Source organism: Mobula hypostoma, chromosome 11, assembly GCF_963921235.1.
Source record: "Mobula hypostoma chromosome 11, sMobHyp1.1, whole genome shotgun sequence".
Lineage (NCBI taxonomy): Eukaryota > Metazoa > Chordata > Chondrichthyes > Myliobatiformes > Myliobatidae > Mobula > Mobula hypostoma.
The window spans coordinates 60616412-60633294 of NC_086107.1; the positions used below are offsets into that span (position 1 = coordinate 60616412).

Sequence of the window (16883 nt, forward strand, 5' to 3'; positions counted from 1 at the left end):
TCCGTGAGCACAGTAAAGTTCAAAGTCTCTCAAATGTCCCACATCTCACGAAGACGGGAGAAGGAAGAAAAACTTTCCCTGCCATGCCAACCACAATCCGACTCTGAGTCATCCGAAAACTTCGAGCTCTGATCAGCTCTCCGACACCGAGTACTGAGTGCCACCTCTGTCCGAACGATTCGGCCTCCTTCTCAGTTGCCAAAAGCAGGCAAGGCCGGGGATTTTGAAGCCTACCCTCCGAAAGATTCCCAACCACGCAGTAACGACAGCAGCGAACAAGTGTTTCAGAAATTTCTCCAGATGTTCCTCTGTGCTTTCACGTCCATTCTCCATCAAATCAGAATTGTCCACGGCCCCTATTTAACAGATACGATATCATCTTTCACCGGAGGGCTGCGCACGTGCAGGCGCGCCGCCATCTTCTCCTCCTGTCTTTTTCAACATAATATCGCAAACTCCTGTACTTAACCCTCTGATTTATGAAGACTAATGTGCCAAAAGCTCTCATTATGACCCTATTTACCTGTAATACCACTTTCAAGGAATTACGGATCGGTATTCCCAGATCTCCCTGTTCTACTGCACTCCTCAGTGCCCTACCATTCACTGTGTAAGTCCTATCCTGGTTTGTCCTCCCAAAGTACAAATCCCCACACTTGTCTGCATTAAGTCTCATCTGCTACGAGGGGTATTTGATAAGTTTGTGGCCTAAGGTAGAAGGAGTCAATTTTAGAAAACCTAGCACATTTATTTTTCAACATAGTCCCCTCCTACATTTACACACTTAGTCCAGCGGTCGTGGAGCATACGGATCCCTTCTTTGTAGAAGCTGTCGTTTTGGACCTCCAGAAGTAGTCAACAGCAGGGGTGATTGTTAAGTTCGTGGCCTAAGGCAGAGGGAGATAAGTCATTAACTTCCAACTTTCTGCATAATCACTCAAAGAGTTGAACTGTACGTGCATGTAATGAGAGCTGTATAACTCATCTCCTTCTAGTTTTGATGATTCATGCTAAATACATGTTCAAGGAACTTCCCAGGCAGAAATGTACTGCTCTGGAATGTAGTTTGCCAAGGTGTTCCAGGATTGTTAATTAACATCCAGTACTCACCGTGCTGTTTCTTGACTTTTCATTCCAGTAGCTAAAAGTCTTTTGGGAAATGGCAGAACAGTACTTTTACTTTTCTAATTTCCATGAAAGCTGCTTACTGTCTCATTATCAACTGTTCCACACTGTATCAGGTCTAATGTTTACACACACAAAATACTGGAGGAACTCAGCAAGTCAGGCAACAGGGGAATAAACTGTTAATGTTTTGGGCTGAGAGCCTTCGTCAGGATGTACTTTTGTATAATTTGTTTAATTTATGTTTTTCTTGCGAATGTTGCATCTCTAATGTTATGTGCCTGTGGTGCTGCTGCACAAGTAAGTTTTTCATTGCACCTCTGCATACCTGTACTTGTGCAGATGACAATAAACTTCGTCTTTAAAATGAATACCTTCTGGAGAGGTATTCAAGGGGTACATTTTCCTGTAGAAGCTATTGAATAACTCTCTTATGAGAAGGTCTCAGCCTGAAATATTGACCCTATTGATACTGCCCGATGGGCTGAGTTCTCTAGAACTTTGTGTGTGTTCTGTAAGAATTCCAGAATCCGCAAAATCTCTTGTGTTTCAGTCAAAAGCCAATGCTTGTGACTAGCATTCTTCTATGTAGGGAATGGTTCCAGAATAGCTTGTTTTCCCTCCTCTATCTCCTTCTATTTACACTTCCATTGTACAAAAAAGCTGCCATCAACAAGCCACCTTCTCAGATGCCATGTCCAATCAAGAACCTATCAAACTCTGCCTTAAATACACCCATTGACCTAGGCTGCACAGCTGCATGTGGTAATAAACTCCACAAATTCACCACTCAATGGCTAAATAAATTTCTTTGCATCTCTGTTTTACATGGACACCCCCCTATCCTGAGCCTGTGCCCTCTTGTCCTAGACTTTCTCACCATGGGAAACATCCTTTCCACATCTACTCTGTCTAGGCCTTTCAACATTTGAAAGGTTTCAATGAGTTCCCCTCTCATCTTTCTAACTTCCAGTGAGTACAGACCCAGAGCCATCAAACTTTCCTCACATGATCACCTTTTCCTTCCCAGGATCATCCTTGTGAATCTCCTCTGAATCCTCTCCAATGCCAGCACATCTTTTCCTTGATGAGGAGCCCAAAACTGTTCACAATACTCAAGGTACAGCCTCACCAGTGTCTTATAAAGCCTCAGCATCACATCCCTGCTTTTGTATTCTAGACCTCTTGAAAGGAATGCTAACATTGCTTTTACCTTCCTCACCACTGACTCAACCTGCAAGTTAAACTTTAGAGTGTTCTGCACAAGGGCTCCCAAGTCCCTTTGCCTCCCAGAGTTTTGGATTTTCTCCCTATTTAGAAAATAGTCTGCACATTTATTTCTACTACCAAACTGCATGACGATGCATTTTCCAACATTGTATTTCATTTGCCACTTTCTTGCCCATTCTCCTAACATAGGTAAGCCCTTCTGCAACCTACCTGTTTCCTCAACACTACTTGCCCCTCCGCTAGTCTTTGTATCATCTGCAAACTTGCCATCAACGCTATCTATTTCATCATCTAAATCATTGATCCATAAAAAGAAGCTGATCCCTGCAGAACACCACTAGTCATTGGCAGCCAACCAGACAATGATCCTTTTATTACCACTCTCTGCCTTCTACCAATCAGCCAATGCTCTGACTATGCCAGTAATTTTCCTGTAATGCCATGGGCCCTTAACCTGGTTGGCAGCCTCATGTTTGGCACCTCGTCAAAGGCCTTCTGAAAGTCCATATATACAACATTCACTGCATCTCCTTTATTTATCCTACATGTAATCTCCTCAAAGAATTCCAATACATTCATCAGGCAAGATTTTCCCTTAAGGAAACCAGCTGACTTTGTCCTATCTTGTCGTGTGTCACCAAGTACTTCATATCCTCATCCTTAACTGACTCCAACATCTTCCCAACCACTGAGGTCAGGCTAACCAGTCTACAATTATTTTTCTGCTGCCTTCCTCCTTTGCTGAAGAGTGGAGTGAAATTTTCTAGTCCTCTGGCACCATGCCAGAGTCTAATGATTTTTGAAAGATCACAATCTCTAATGCTACCTCTTTCACAACCCTAGGGTGCAGTTCATTTGGTCAGGGTGACTTGTATATCCTTAGGACTTTCAGCTTTTTGAGCACCTTCTCCCTTATAATATTAACTGCACTCACTTCTCTTCCTTTACACACTACAACATCTGGCACACTGCTAGTGTCTTCCATAGTGAAGGCTGATGCGAAATACTAATTTAGTTCATCTGCCATCTCCTTGCCCCCATTATTATTTCTTCGGCTTCATTTTTTAGCGGTCCTATATCCACTCTCACTTCTCTTTTATTTTTCACATACTTTTTTTTACTATCCACTTTTCTAGCTTGTTTTCATATTTCATCTTTTCCCTTCTAATGATTCTTTTAGTTGCTCTCTGTAGATTTTTGAAAGTTTCCCAGTCCTCTATCTTCCCACTAATTTTTGCTTTGTTGTTTTGCTTTTACAATAGTCTTGACTTTCCTTGTCAGCCATGGTTGTAGTATTTTACCATTTGAGCATTTCTTCAATTTTGGATTACATACATCCTGCATCTTCTTCATTTTTCCCAGAAACACACGCCATTGCTGCTCTTCTGTCATCCCTGAAAGAGGAACCTTCCATTTACTTTGGCCAACTCCTCTCTCATACCACTGTAATTTCCTTTACTTCACTGAAATACTGCTACATCAGACCTTACTTTCTCCCTATCAAATTTCAAGTTGAACCAAATCATAATGTGGCTCCTAAGGGTTCTTTTACCTTAATCGCTGCCAGTTCATTACATAACACCCAATCCAGTGTAGCTGATCCCCTAGTAGGCTCAACAACAAACTGCTCTAAAAAGCCATCTCGTAGGCATCCAACAAACTCACTCTCTTGAGATCCATTACCACCTAATTTTCCCAATCGACCTACTTGTTAAAATTTCCCATGACTATCCTTTTGACACACCTTTATTATTTCCCATTTTAATCTGTGGTCCACATCCCAGCTACTGTTGGGAGGCCTGTATGTAACTGCCATCAGTGCCCTTTTACCCTTGCAGTTTCTTAACCCACAAGGCTTCAACATCTTTCAATCCTATGTTGTCACATCTTTCTACTGATTTGATGCCATTTTTTTTTACCAGCCTAGGGCTGAATGTGCTAATAGATTGTGATGCGTCAACAAAACAATGGGGAGATAAGTTGCATATTGGAGAGCATTGTGTGAATTAACCTGTGCACTCCCCCCCCCACACACACACACACAAAATGCATGTATTAGCTTCACAAGAAGTAATTGAATGAACCCTAATGGAAAAAGTATCTCTTGAAGTCCTCTCCAGAGGCACAGATTTCAGAGTCAAAGTCAAGTATGTTGTCATGTGCACATATACATGTATGCATAGGTGCAATGAAAAAACTAACTTACAGTATATTTCAGGCACAAAGCCTAACATTCACAATGAAAACATGAATTAAACAAATTATAGAAGTAGGTACATAATTAGAATAAAAAATACTGTCACAGTTACTTATACAGTATTGATGACTTGTTAAGGGCCAATTTTTACAGTAACTAAGGAAGACCACAATTTAATAAACTGTTCAGTAGTTGCATGGCATAGTTTTGTTAAAAATTAAATAGGTGTTTCTGCATAACAGGTGCAACAGAGGAATGCAGTCATCTGATCTCCATGACTGTTTTGACACAAAATGCAGCAATCAGCATTTCCTCCTTCACCTACAATTGCATCCTGATGTCAAAGCAAACAGTTTTCCACTGAGTTTAAGCTGAAAAAGCATCACTAGGAGATTGATTGTCTAGTTGCTAAGTAACATGAGGCAGAGAGGGACATAATGGGATCACCAAGCAAGTATGGAGAAGGGCTCAACCCTTTCAAACCATTTATTAAAACAAATCCCATCTGGTTTGAGCTTGTTCAGAAATGACCTCCTTGGGTGCTGGAAGTGGAGGTTGTATGTATTTGAAACGGTGGATTTTCATAACCTGTTAAACAAAAAGTTATGTAAAACATTCAAGGCTGTGTTATTTTGTATGCTTATGCTTTATATAGTTAATCTATTAAGTAGTCATTAGCTACCCCTGAGGGTTGTTAACCAGGCCAAGAATTTGGATGATCCCCTATGTATTAAAGGGACAAAACTAGTAACAGAACAAAAAGCACATGCAAATTCACACCAGGTCACAATGTTGTTTAGGCATTGGACCGTCAGCTTCCTACTATGACCTACAGTTGTCCAAGGCCTCCAGGAGGAATGGTAGACACCTGGGATGAACTTTACAACCCACTGTGGATCACCTTAGACTAGTGAACCAGTGTGTTAGCCAGGATAAGCAGAAGATGTTGTAACTTCTGATCTCTCTGCTCAATAATATGCATTCAAAGAAGAAGCAAATAGGGCTAAAGTATAGAGGGAAGTTTTCAAATATCTTTGGATGAGAGCTACAAACGCTCATTCAACGTAAATGAAATGCATAGACTCAGTTGCTATAAATTTGCAATTCTTGTTTCATTCTTGCTTCTACCCTCCCACTGAGCAAATATAGCTTCTTACGTAACCTGTCCCCAGCTGAATGTTATCATTGTCCCTGTTCAATACACATTTGCATAAAAGCCTGGTGACTGCTGCTGATGTAAACGTTCCCAAATTCCAGGATATAAAGTGACAGTTTTCAATGCAAGATAATAGGCAAAACTAGGAGATATAATTGTGGATGATAACATCCTCCTGATATCCCAAAGTACTTCACAACCAGTGAAGTAATGTCATTTTATTCTGGTGTTGAGATAAAGGCCATTGGACCAGGACAGATGAAGGGTCTCAGTCTGAAACATTGATTGCCTATTTCAGAATTAGCATCAGATTTAGCATTACCAGCTTATTTATTTATTGAGATACAGTGCGGAATAGGTCCTTTGCGCTGCACCACCCAGCAACCCTCGATTAACCATAGTATAATCACAGCACAATTTACAGTAACCAATTAACCTACAACTGGTACGTCTTTGCACTCAGAGGAAGCCCACACGGTCACAGGTAGAATGTACAAACTCCTTCTGGACAGCGGCGGGAATTGAACCCAGGCTGATGACACTACAAAGCGTTGTGCTAACCTACGCTACTGTGATAGGAAGCATGTCGTTTTGTGGCATCAGTACATTGCAATACATTTTAATTTGATGGAGACAGACCTGAGAAGCACAGAGGAACATCTGGAGAAACTTCTGAAATATCCGCTTCGCTGCCGCTGCTACTGTGCGATCGAGGATCTCCAGAGGGGAAGGCCCCAAATCCTCGGCTTTGCCTGTGCTTGGCAGCCAGGGCCAGGGTCGAAGCGCTTGGTGGAGATGGTGTTCGGTGCTCGATGTCGGAGGGCTGGTTGGAGGCTCAAAGTTTTCGGACGGACTCAAGAGTCGGCTGTGGTCGGGTGCTTCCAGGGTGCTGCATCAGCAAATTTGCGGCGCTGGAGGTTCATAGCAGGGAGAGTTTTCTTCCTTCTACCATCTGTGTGAGATGATGGGACTTTCGAGAGACTTTGAGACTTTTTTTTACCGTGCCCATGGTCTGTTCTTTAACAAATTACAGTATTGCTTTGCACTGTTGTAACTATATGTTATAATTATGTGGTTTTTGTCAGTTTTTCAGTCTTGGTCTGTCTTGTGTTTCTGTGATATCATACTGGAGGAACATTGTATCATTTCTTAATGCATGCATTACCAAATGACAATAAAAGAGGACTGCATGTCCTCATAATCTAATCTAATCTAATTTAAAAAATTATAAACTACAATAAGAAATATATTAAAAAATAAATTTATTAAGTACAGAAAAAAGAGAACAAATAAGAAAAAAAAAGTAAGTTAGTGGAGTTCCCTTCACAGATGCTATCTGACCCACCGAGTTCCTCCACCATCTTGTTAGTCACAGAACTAACGTGCAAACTCCACATAGAAAACAGTTGATGTCAGGTTTGAACCTAGGACCCTAGTGCTGTGAAGCAACATCTCTTCATGAGCTGGCACTCTGTGAAGAATATGAATCCAGGGGTGCATGAAAGATACCCTGACAGTTCTGGGGCTTGAGATTATGTCATTAAGAGGAAGAATTGGCTAAACTGGAGTGAGGAGACTGAGGGGAATTTGAATCAATTAGTATAAAGGCCTACATACATAGGGTGGAGGGGAAGAATATAATTCCACTGACAGAGAGGTTGATAGTGGATGAACATCGAGTGAAGCTGGGAGCTAAAAGGATAAGAGAAGAAACTTTACACCCTGAGAGTTGTGGGAGCTTGGAACTCATAGCCTAAAAAGGTGGCAGAGGTTTGAGACCTAAGGCACATTGTAAAAAAAACATGCTGAATGAGTATAAATTGTTGCAACATATGTGGTATGATCAGAGAGCTGGAATGTGGGAATTATGTAAATGATCCTTTTCTTCCAGCATGGGCTGAATGGGCCAAATGGCCACCTGCGCCAGACAGTTCTTGTCACCTCAAATATATCTCTGTCCGTTATCCATGCTGGCTGGTGGCGTAGTGGCATCAGCGCTGGACTTTGGGGCGGAAGGTCCTGAGTTCGAATCCAGCCGGCTCCCTTGCACGCTAGCAACTCGACCTCGTAAAAAAAATTGCCTGCTACAGAAACATCAACAGCAAAAGGCCTATGCTCTCTCGTGAATTGAAAGGCAATTTCTCTCTTCTTTCTCCCTGTTATCCACATTTGCAGTGCTTGCTGCTGATGGGAAGACAGCTATATCTGTATGTGCCTTTCCACTCCTCAGGAGGTGAGCTGCTACAATAGATTGAAAGTCAGAGTACAGGTGGATGGAGCACAAGCAAAAAACCAGCTGCAGGAAGGCCCCTAATTAACCGCAATCTTAGGCACTTGATGCTTTAAAAAGAGCTTGCAGGCAGCTACGATTTATTGGTCTGCATGACCTGTGCAACTAAATGGTTTCCAAAGAGAAGTGCCATTAGTGGCACATCAGAGGACTGCCCATCTCTGAACCCTGCTGCTTCACCTCCAGATTTGTGGAACTGAAAAAAAAATATCCTGAAGGCTGGGGGATTCATTCTCTCTCTAAGGTCAAGGTCAGTAGCCGTGAAGACATTTTCAAACATATCTCAGATTATTCATGTAAAAGTGAAGGGTTCAAGCCTGCTATTTACAAATAAAATAACAAGTGCTGGCAATTGAATTGGTGGTTCTCACAACGTATTATGTGAGCTGTTCTCCCAGTGTCCACATGAAAAAACAGAGGCCACTCATCAACCAAGGCAAGGTTAATTAGTACAACCATTCTCAAAGTCTGAAAAAATTCTGACTGACCAAGATATTATTACGGCAGATACGTTCTTTCCTACACAGTCAGGATGCACCATATTCTAGTCTTGTTTAACGAACTCCATTAGCAAAGAAGCTGATTTATGTTTTGTATTACTACTACCAATCTACTCTTACTTGCTTTACTGAGAAACAGAAATACATCCTTTCTTCCCTCTCCCCATTTCCCCTCCTGTTTTCCTCTTGCTTCACTTACCAGTTCCCCCTCTCTCCCCCTCTCTCCCCTTCTCTCCCCTTCTCTCCCCTTCTCTCCCCCTCTCTCCCCCTCTCTCCCCCTCTCTCCCCCTCTCTCCCCCTCTCTCCCCCTCTCTCCCCCTCTCTCCCCCTCTCTCCCCCTCTCTCCCCCTCTCTCCCCCTCTCCCCTCCCCCTCCACACCCTCTCTCTCCACCCCCATTATCTTCTGAAATGAAAACACCAAGGAATTTAAAATTGCTGGCCCTCTCCATCTATAACCACACAATGTGGACTGGCTCATGAACCTCTGGTTTCCTCATTCTGAAGTCCAAAATCAGCTCTTTGGCCTTGCTGACAGAGTTGTTGTTGTGGCGCCACTTAGCCAGGTTTTCAGTTTCCCTCTCATATGCCGATACGTAGCCCCCTTTGGCTTGGCCTATGACAGCGGTGTCGACAGCATTGGAGCTGTGCTTAGCTACACCGTCATAAGTGTAAAAGTGAGTGGAACAAGGCGCTAAGCATACAGCCTTGTGGTGCACCTGTAGTGATGGAGATAGTGGAGGAGATGTTTCCAATCCAAACTGATTGGGTAGCAAATTACCTGTTTGTTTTTATTTATGACAGCTCTGTGGAGATACAACAGTTGTTTGAGAGGGATGCAATAAAGAGAAACCAATGATCCTTCTTTTCCTGGATCTTGAAAAAATATTCTTGGATGTAATTAGCTTTTAACAAAAGATATAGTTAAGATGACCTGAATTGCATTTTCAAACTTGATGGTTTGTCCACTCACTCGAGTTTGTTTAGTAAGAACCGGCAGTAACTAGTGTTTCTATAGCAAATTTAATGCAAAAAATAGACAATAGAAAATAGGTGCAGGAGTAGACTATTCAGTCCTTCAAGCCAGCGCTGCCATTCACTGTGATCATGGCTGATCATCCGCAATCAGTACCCCTCTCCTGCCTTCTCCCCATATCCCTTGACTCCACTATCCTTAAGAGCTCTATCTAATTCTTTCTTGAAAGCATCCAGAGAATTGGCCTCCACTGCTTTCTGAGGCAGAGCATTCCACAGATCCACAACTCTCTGGGTGAAAAAGTTTTTCCTCAACTCCATTCTAAATGGCCTACCCCTTATTCTTAAACTGTGGCCTCTGGTTCTGGACTCCCCCAACATCAGGAACATGTTTCCTGCCTCTAGCGTGTCCAATCCCTTAATAATCTTATATGTTTAAATCAGATCCCCTCTCATCCTTCTAAATTCCAGTGTATACAAGCCCAGTCGCTCCAATCTTTCAATATATGACAGTCCCGCCATCCCGGGAATTAACCTCGTGAACCTACGCTGCACTCCCTCAATAGCAAGAATGTCCTTCCTCAAATTTGGAGACCAAAACTGCACACAATACTCCAGATGTGGTCTCACCAGGGCCCTGTACAACTGCAGAAGGACCTCTTTGCTCTGATACTCAACTCCCCTTGTTATGAAGGCCAACATGCCATTAGCTTTCTTCACTGCCTGCTGTACCTGCATGCTTACTGTCAGTGACTGATGAAGAAAGACACCTAGATCTCGTTGTACTTCCCCTTTTCCTAACTTGACACCATTCAGATAGTAATCTGCCTTCCTGTTCTTTCTACCAAAGTGGATAACCTCATATTTATCCATATTAAACTGCATCTGCTATGCATCTGCCCACTCACCCAACCTGTCCAAGTCACCCTGCGTTCTCATAACATCCTCCTCACATTTCACACTGCCATCCAGCTTTGTGTCATCTGCAAATTTGCTAATGTTACTTTTAATCCCTTCATCTAAATCATTAATGTATATTGTAAATAGCTGCGGTCCCAGCACCGAGCCTTGCGGTACCCCTCTAGTCACTGCCTGCCATTCTGAAAGGGACCTGTTAATCCCTACTCTTTGATTCCAGTCTGCCAACCAATTTTCTATCCATGTCAGTACCCTACCCCCAATACCCTGTGCTCCAATTTTGTCAACTAATCTCCTGTGTTAACCATATCAAAGGCTTTCTGAAAGTCCAGACGTACTACATCCACTGGTTCTTCCTTGTCCATTTTCATAGTTACATCCTCAAAAAATTTCCAGAAGATTAGTCAAGCATGATTTCCCCTTTGTAAATCCATGCTGACTCGGACCGATCCTGTTACTGCTATCCAAATATGCCGCTATTTCATCTTTTATAATTGACTCCAGCTCTTCCCCACCACTGATGTCAGGCTAACTGGTCTATAATTCCTTGTTTTCTCTCTCCCTCCTTTCTTAAAAAGTGGGATAACATTAGCTACCCCCCCCAATCCACAGGATCCTGAATCTATAGAACATTGGAAAACGATTACCAATGCGTCCACGATTTCTAGAGCCATCTCCTTAAGTACCCTGGAATGCAGTCCATCAGGCCCTGGGGATTTATCAGCCTTCAGTCCCATCAGTCTATCCAACACCATTTTCTGCCTAATGTGAATTTCCTTCAGTTCCTCCGTTACCCTAGGTCCTCTGGCCACTATTACATCTGGGAGATTGTTTGTGTCTTCCCTAGTGAAGACAGATCCAAAGTACCTGTTCAACTCGTCTGCCATTTCTTTGTTCCCCATAATAAATTCACCTGTTTCCGTCTTTAAGGGCCCAACTTTGGTCTTAACTAATTTTTTCCTCTTCACATACCTAAAGAAGCTTTTACTATCCTCCTTTATATTCTTGGCTAGTTTTCCTTTGTACCTCATCTTTTCTCCCCGTATTGCCTTTTAAGTTAGCAACAGAAGATAACTGAAAAGTTTCCCAATCCTCTGGCTTCCCGCTTTTGAGGTCCCTCATTGGGAATAGCTGAAAAGATGATGCTGTTCAAGGAAGAGATGCTTTGATAAGCAGAATATTTGGTTTTAGGATTATGGAGGGTGTGAAGAGGCAGAGGAGCTCAAGAGTGGGATGAAAGGAGAGGATTTCTGCTGCTGCCGGTAAGGAGTTTGTACATTTGCCCCCTGTGAACTACGTGGGTTTCCTCCAAGCGATCTGGTTTCCTCCCATGATCCAAACAAATAGCGGTTGTTAGGTTACTTGGTCATTGTATTTGTCCCATGATTAGGCTGGGATTAAATCGGGGGATGCTGGGCAGCATGGCTCGAAGGGCTGGCAGGGCCTGTTCCATGCTGTATCTCAATAAACGTTAAAATACTGTAATGCAAAGGGAGAGGAATGTAGTTTAGGACTGACGATGAAAAGCTAACTAAATAGATATTGATGAGATCAAAAAGGAGCTTGGGCATGGCATTCGGATGGGCTGAACTGGGTAATTAAGAGGTCACAAGGATTTGTAGGATGATTCAGGGCAGGGAGGATGAGAGAGAGTTGTGAGTCATTGTTTATGGAGGACGTTGAATTGACAGATGGCAGCTGGAGCAATTGCCTGTGGAGGTAATAATGATGAGCATCTCATTTGTGGGTGGTTCAGGTAGCGGAAGAGCCAGGGATATTGGAAAGGTGGAAGACAACATGTGCAATAATAAATGGAAATCTTGGAAATGCTCAAAGATCAGATCAGCTGAGTGCTTCAAGCATTTTCCATTTTAATTTCCAATTTCCAGCACTGACATCTTGCTCTTGTCAGCAACTTTTTGTTTTGCAGATGAACAAGATGCAGAGACTTGCAAATGGCCTGGTTCTTCTGAAGCCAGGAGCAGGAATAGAGTTGATGGTCAGGACCCAGTGTCTGCTGGATGCAAGGAAAGGCAGGATGATGATGATCATGCTGCTTATTCCAGTTTTTAGTTATTATGACACAGAAGCAGGTCATTTGGTTCAAAGGTCCAGTCAGCTCCAAGCTTACAATCCCATCACTGTCATTCCACTTCTCCTTATATCTGCCCCTTCCTCAACTTTTTTACTTCTCTCTAACCCAGTAGCTTTTTGTCTTTTACATGCCAACCAATGACCCATTGATTCTCTTCCTATTACTTGCACATTAGGAGGAATTTTCAGTGGCTGGATAACTTATCAGAATATTATTGGGATACACAGGAAATGCATGGAGTCACAGGGAGAACATTAGAGACTCTGCATTGATTGTGCCCAAGCTCAGGATTGAACCCAAAAATACTGGGGTGGCAGTGCTAAAAGTTGCCCAGGAAGAAATGACTCCTCAATATTGGATGTAGGACAAGTAGCAAGGGCAGTAGAAAAGTAGAGAAGTTCTGGGGTAGTGGTAGAACTACACACTTGCATTAAAATCAAATCTTATATGGAAGATGAAGTTAGATAATGAATAGAGGGATATGTTGCTGGGGTTTGGTGGAAAGTTAGGGATTCAAAACAATGCTGTGGACTTTCCACAAATACACAAGAAAGTAGGCAGGACCTTGGTTTAGTGAAGACAAGGTTCATAATTGCAAGTGTTTATCCATTGGGCAGATGGCCAAATCTTTTTGACTTTGTGGAATATGTTGGAGCTGAAACCATACCTGTGAATCACGTATGAAATATATCTCTATTGTATTAATTATTTTTATAAATGCATTGATGGAGGAAGAAGATCACTTAGGTACAAGATTGCAATTTAATCTCTTTTAACTGTAGTCAGGCAATAATATTTACCTTAGTTTTTGAACCCATTTGAAACCCATTCACCTGTAACTTCTACTTTCCCATCTGTGAAGATATAGATTCATAACTGCCTTCCTGGCTCTGACAAATACTGCAAGCATTGATGTGGCTCTCTTGGTAGTAGCCTTACCTTTGAGTCAGAAGCATGTGAACACTAGTCACACATCAGTGAGCAAGATCAGTGTCCAAGTTTGTCAGAGGTATACACATACAGGGGATAAGTGCTAAGAAAATTAGCTTTTTGCAGAGAAGCACCATACATTGCAAACATGACAAACGTAACAATGTAAGATTAAATTACATATCTCATATGACGAAATAAACATAATGGCATTAGTGCAAGTTGAGAGGCAGAAAAAATATATAGACGAAAGAAAAGCAAATACAATGTTAAGATCCGATCCAGTCCTGATGAAGAGTCTCGGCCCAAAACTTTTTCTGTTTACTTCCCTCCATAAATGCTTCTTGACTTGCTGAGGTCGTCCAGCTTTTTGTGCAGGTTGCTTAAGATTTCCAGCACCCGCGGATTTTTGAGCGTTTAGTCTTAGGGTTTTCAGGTCAGATCAAGAACCTGATGGCAAATAGGAAGCAACTATTGTTGAGCCTTGATGTGTGGGTCATCAGGCTCCTGTATCTCCAGCCTGGTGGCAGCAATGAGAAGAGGGCACGGTCCGATGTCTGGATTGTTGGTGATGGATGTTGCCTTCCTGAGAAATCACTTCTTGAAAATGCAGTATGGAGGAAATAACACGCTGTGTCTCAGCCGTTGTTTTTTAATTGAGATCATGGCGAGGAACATGGGAAATTAGCATCCAAGATTGATATCATTTGAATTTCAAATTGCTGCTTGTGGGAATGCTGTTCCCAAATTCATTATTGAACACATTTCACTGGAGGACTCTGGAAGAAGATGGCGCCAGTTAACAATGCGACCAAGGGCAACATCCTCTAGATGGTTCACGAAACTACTTCTTTCACTTCTTTTACATCTTCTTTTTCTTTCAAATGTGGTTCTGCTACTATTGAAGCCTCGACCTACATTTTGGTCGTGTACTTCTGGGTTGAGTTCAGTGATCTGCTGTGTCCGAGGGTGTTTGTTGAGGTTTCCGGTGAAGGGTGGGGCCTAAAGGCTACGAAGCCTGGAGATGGTGTGTGAGCCTATGATCCAGTCTATATCTCATCAATTCATGTTGAGGAAGATTGAAATCATTGAGGTGTGAGTGGAAGCCAAGCAGGTGTTCATCAGTCTCTCCCTCTAATTTGCTGCTCCCAGAGGAAAGACTCTGCGGTCAAATGGTCTCTCTCTGTTTCCCTGTCTCTCTGTCTGTCTGTCTGTCTCTCTCTGTGTCTCTCTCTCTGTCTGTCTCTCTGTCTATCTCAGTCTCTGTCTGTCTCTTTCCCTCTCTCTGTCTGCCTCTCTGTTTCTCTCTCTCTCTCTGTCTGTCTCTGTTTGTCTGTCTGTCTGTCTCCATGTCTGTGTGTCTCTCTTTGTGTCTGTCTCTCTTTCTCTGTCTATCTCTCTCTGTCTCTGTCTGTCTCCCTCTTTCTCTCTCTCTGTCTGTCTCTCTGTCTATCTCAGTCTCTGTCTGTCTCTCTTTCCCTCTCTCTGTCTGCCTCTCTGTTTCTCTCTCTCTCTCTGTCTGTCTCTGTTTGTCTGTCTGTCTGTCTCCATGTCTGTGTGTCTCTCTTTGTGTCTGTCTCTCTTTCTCTGTCTATCTCTCTCTGTCTCTGTCTGTCTCCCTCTTTCTCTCTCTCTGTCTGTCTCTGTCTCTGTCTCTCTCTCTCTCTCTCTTTGTCTCTCTCTCTGTCTGTCTGTGTGCATCTCTCTCTAAGCTGCCGAAGGATTGTTTCAGAGTCCTGGGTCTGGGCAGGATTTAATCAGCACAGTTTGTGGATTTGACTCGATACTACACATTATGATGTGTTTCTGGTTTCTAGTTGCTCCTTTTTTTTGTTGGGATCTTGGGTGACTTTGATTGGACGGTGGGTAGATAATGAATGACACAGCTGGATTCAAATGATCTGAGCTGAACTGAATATGCCTGGACTCTTTAGATTTTGTGTTTTATATTCTGTGTTGCTTTTGTTTTTTTGCCATTTGTGTGATTTTTGTTTGCTTGTTGGGAGTTGGGGTGGGGGGAAGGATTTGATGTTTTTCTTTGAGTAGGTTCCAGGTTTTTCTTTTCTTCATGGCTGTCTGGCAGAAGATGAATCTCAGGGTTGTATACTGCACACAGACTTTGACAACAAATGAACTTTGAACCTTCTTGTTATAAACTTGTTCATGTCATATTTATATAAAAACATCCTTCCATGTTTTCTTTAGGCGACTAGACATTGAGAAGTACATGTAATTAGTAAGTATGCTACCTGAACAGAAAAGTTTAATTATCACTAGCAATAGGAACAATAGGGGCTGATGTAATTGCCTATTGGCAGGTCTCATTTACATGATGGTTAATGACCATTTTCAGCTGGTGAAGGGAGGGAGTGATCATAGCTTTACCGGGAAATGAAAATGCAATAAAACGTTCAGCAATCTTATTCACAGCTTTAAAGGCAAGATACAGTGCCTATAACAAGTATTCACCCTTCTTGGAAGTCTTCATATTTTATTGTTTTACAGCTTTGAATCATAGTGGATTTAATTTGTTTTTTTGTCACTGATCAACAGAAAAAAACTCCTTCATGTCAAAGTGAAAACAGATCTTTACAAGTGATCTAAATTAATTACAAATATAAAACACAATATAATTGATTGCATAAGTATTCACCCCGGCCCCCCCCCCCCCACCCTTCAAGTAGGTATTTAGTAGATGCAGCTTTGGCAGCAATTACAGCCTTGAGTCTCTGTAACTTGGTCTCTATCAGCTTTGCACATCTGGACACTACAATTTTTCCCCATTCTTCTTTACAAAACTGCTCAAGCTCTATCAGATTGCATGGGAATCGTGAATGAACAGTCCTTTTCAAGTCCAGCCACAAATTCTCGATTGGATTGAGGGCTGGACTCTGACTTGACCACTCCAGGACATTAAATTTGTTGTTTTTAAGCCTTTCCTGTGTAGCTTTGGCTTTATGCTTGGGGTCATAGTCTTGCTGGGAAAAAAAAATCTTTTCCCAAGTCGCAGTTCCCTTGCAGGTTTTCCCCCAGGAGTTCCCTGTATTTTGCTGCATTCATTGTATCCTCTACCTTCACAAGACTTCCAGGGGCTGCTGCAGTGAAGCATCCCCACCACAATGCGGCCACCACCATGTTTCATGGCAGGGATGGTGTGTTTTTGATGATGTGCATTGTTTGGCTTATGCTAAACATAGTGTTTAGTTTGATGGCCACAAAGCTCAATTTTGATTTCATCAGACCATAGAATCTTCTTCCAGCTGACTTTGTAATTTCCCATATGCTTTCTTGCAAATTCTAGCTGAGATTTCATGTGAGGTTTTTTCTACAGTGGCTTTCTCTTTGCCGCTCTCTCATAAAGCTGCAACTGGTGAAGCACCCGGGCAACAGTTGTACGTGCGGTCTCTCCCATCTGAGCCAGTAAAGATTGTTACTCCTTGAGAGCTGTCATAGGTCTCTAGGTGACCTC

The 16883-nt window shown here is 42.4% G+C and overlaps 1 protein-coding gene across 3 annotated transcripts in view; it reads left to right on the plus strand.

The window, feature by feature from the left end:
- Positions 1-16883, plus strand: part of cracr2b (calcium release activated channel regulator 2B) — a 173274-nt gene that overhangs the window by 3863 nt on the left and 152528 nt on the right. The window contains exon 1 of one of the 3 annotated variants that reach the window (XM_063062164.1): positions 2194-2245. The exons of the other annotated variants lie outside the window; for them this stretch is intronic. The gene's annotated coding sequence lies outside the window, so the exon portion shown is untranslated. Of the gene's footprint in view, positions 1-2193; positions 2246-16883 lie in introns of those variants that run through there. 3 annotated transcript variants of the gene reach the window in all.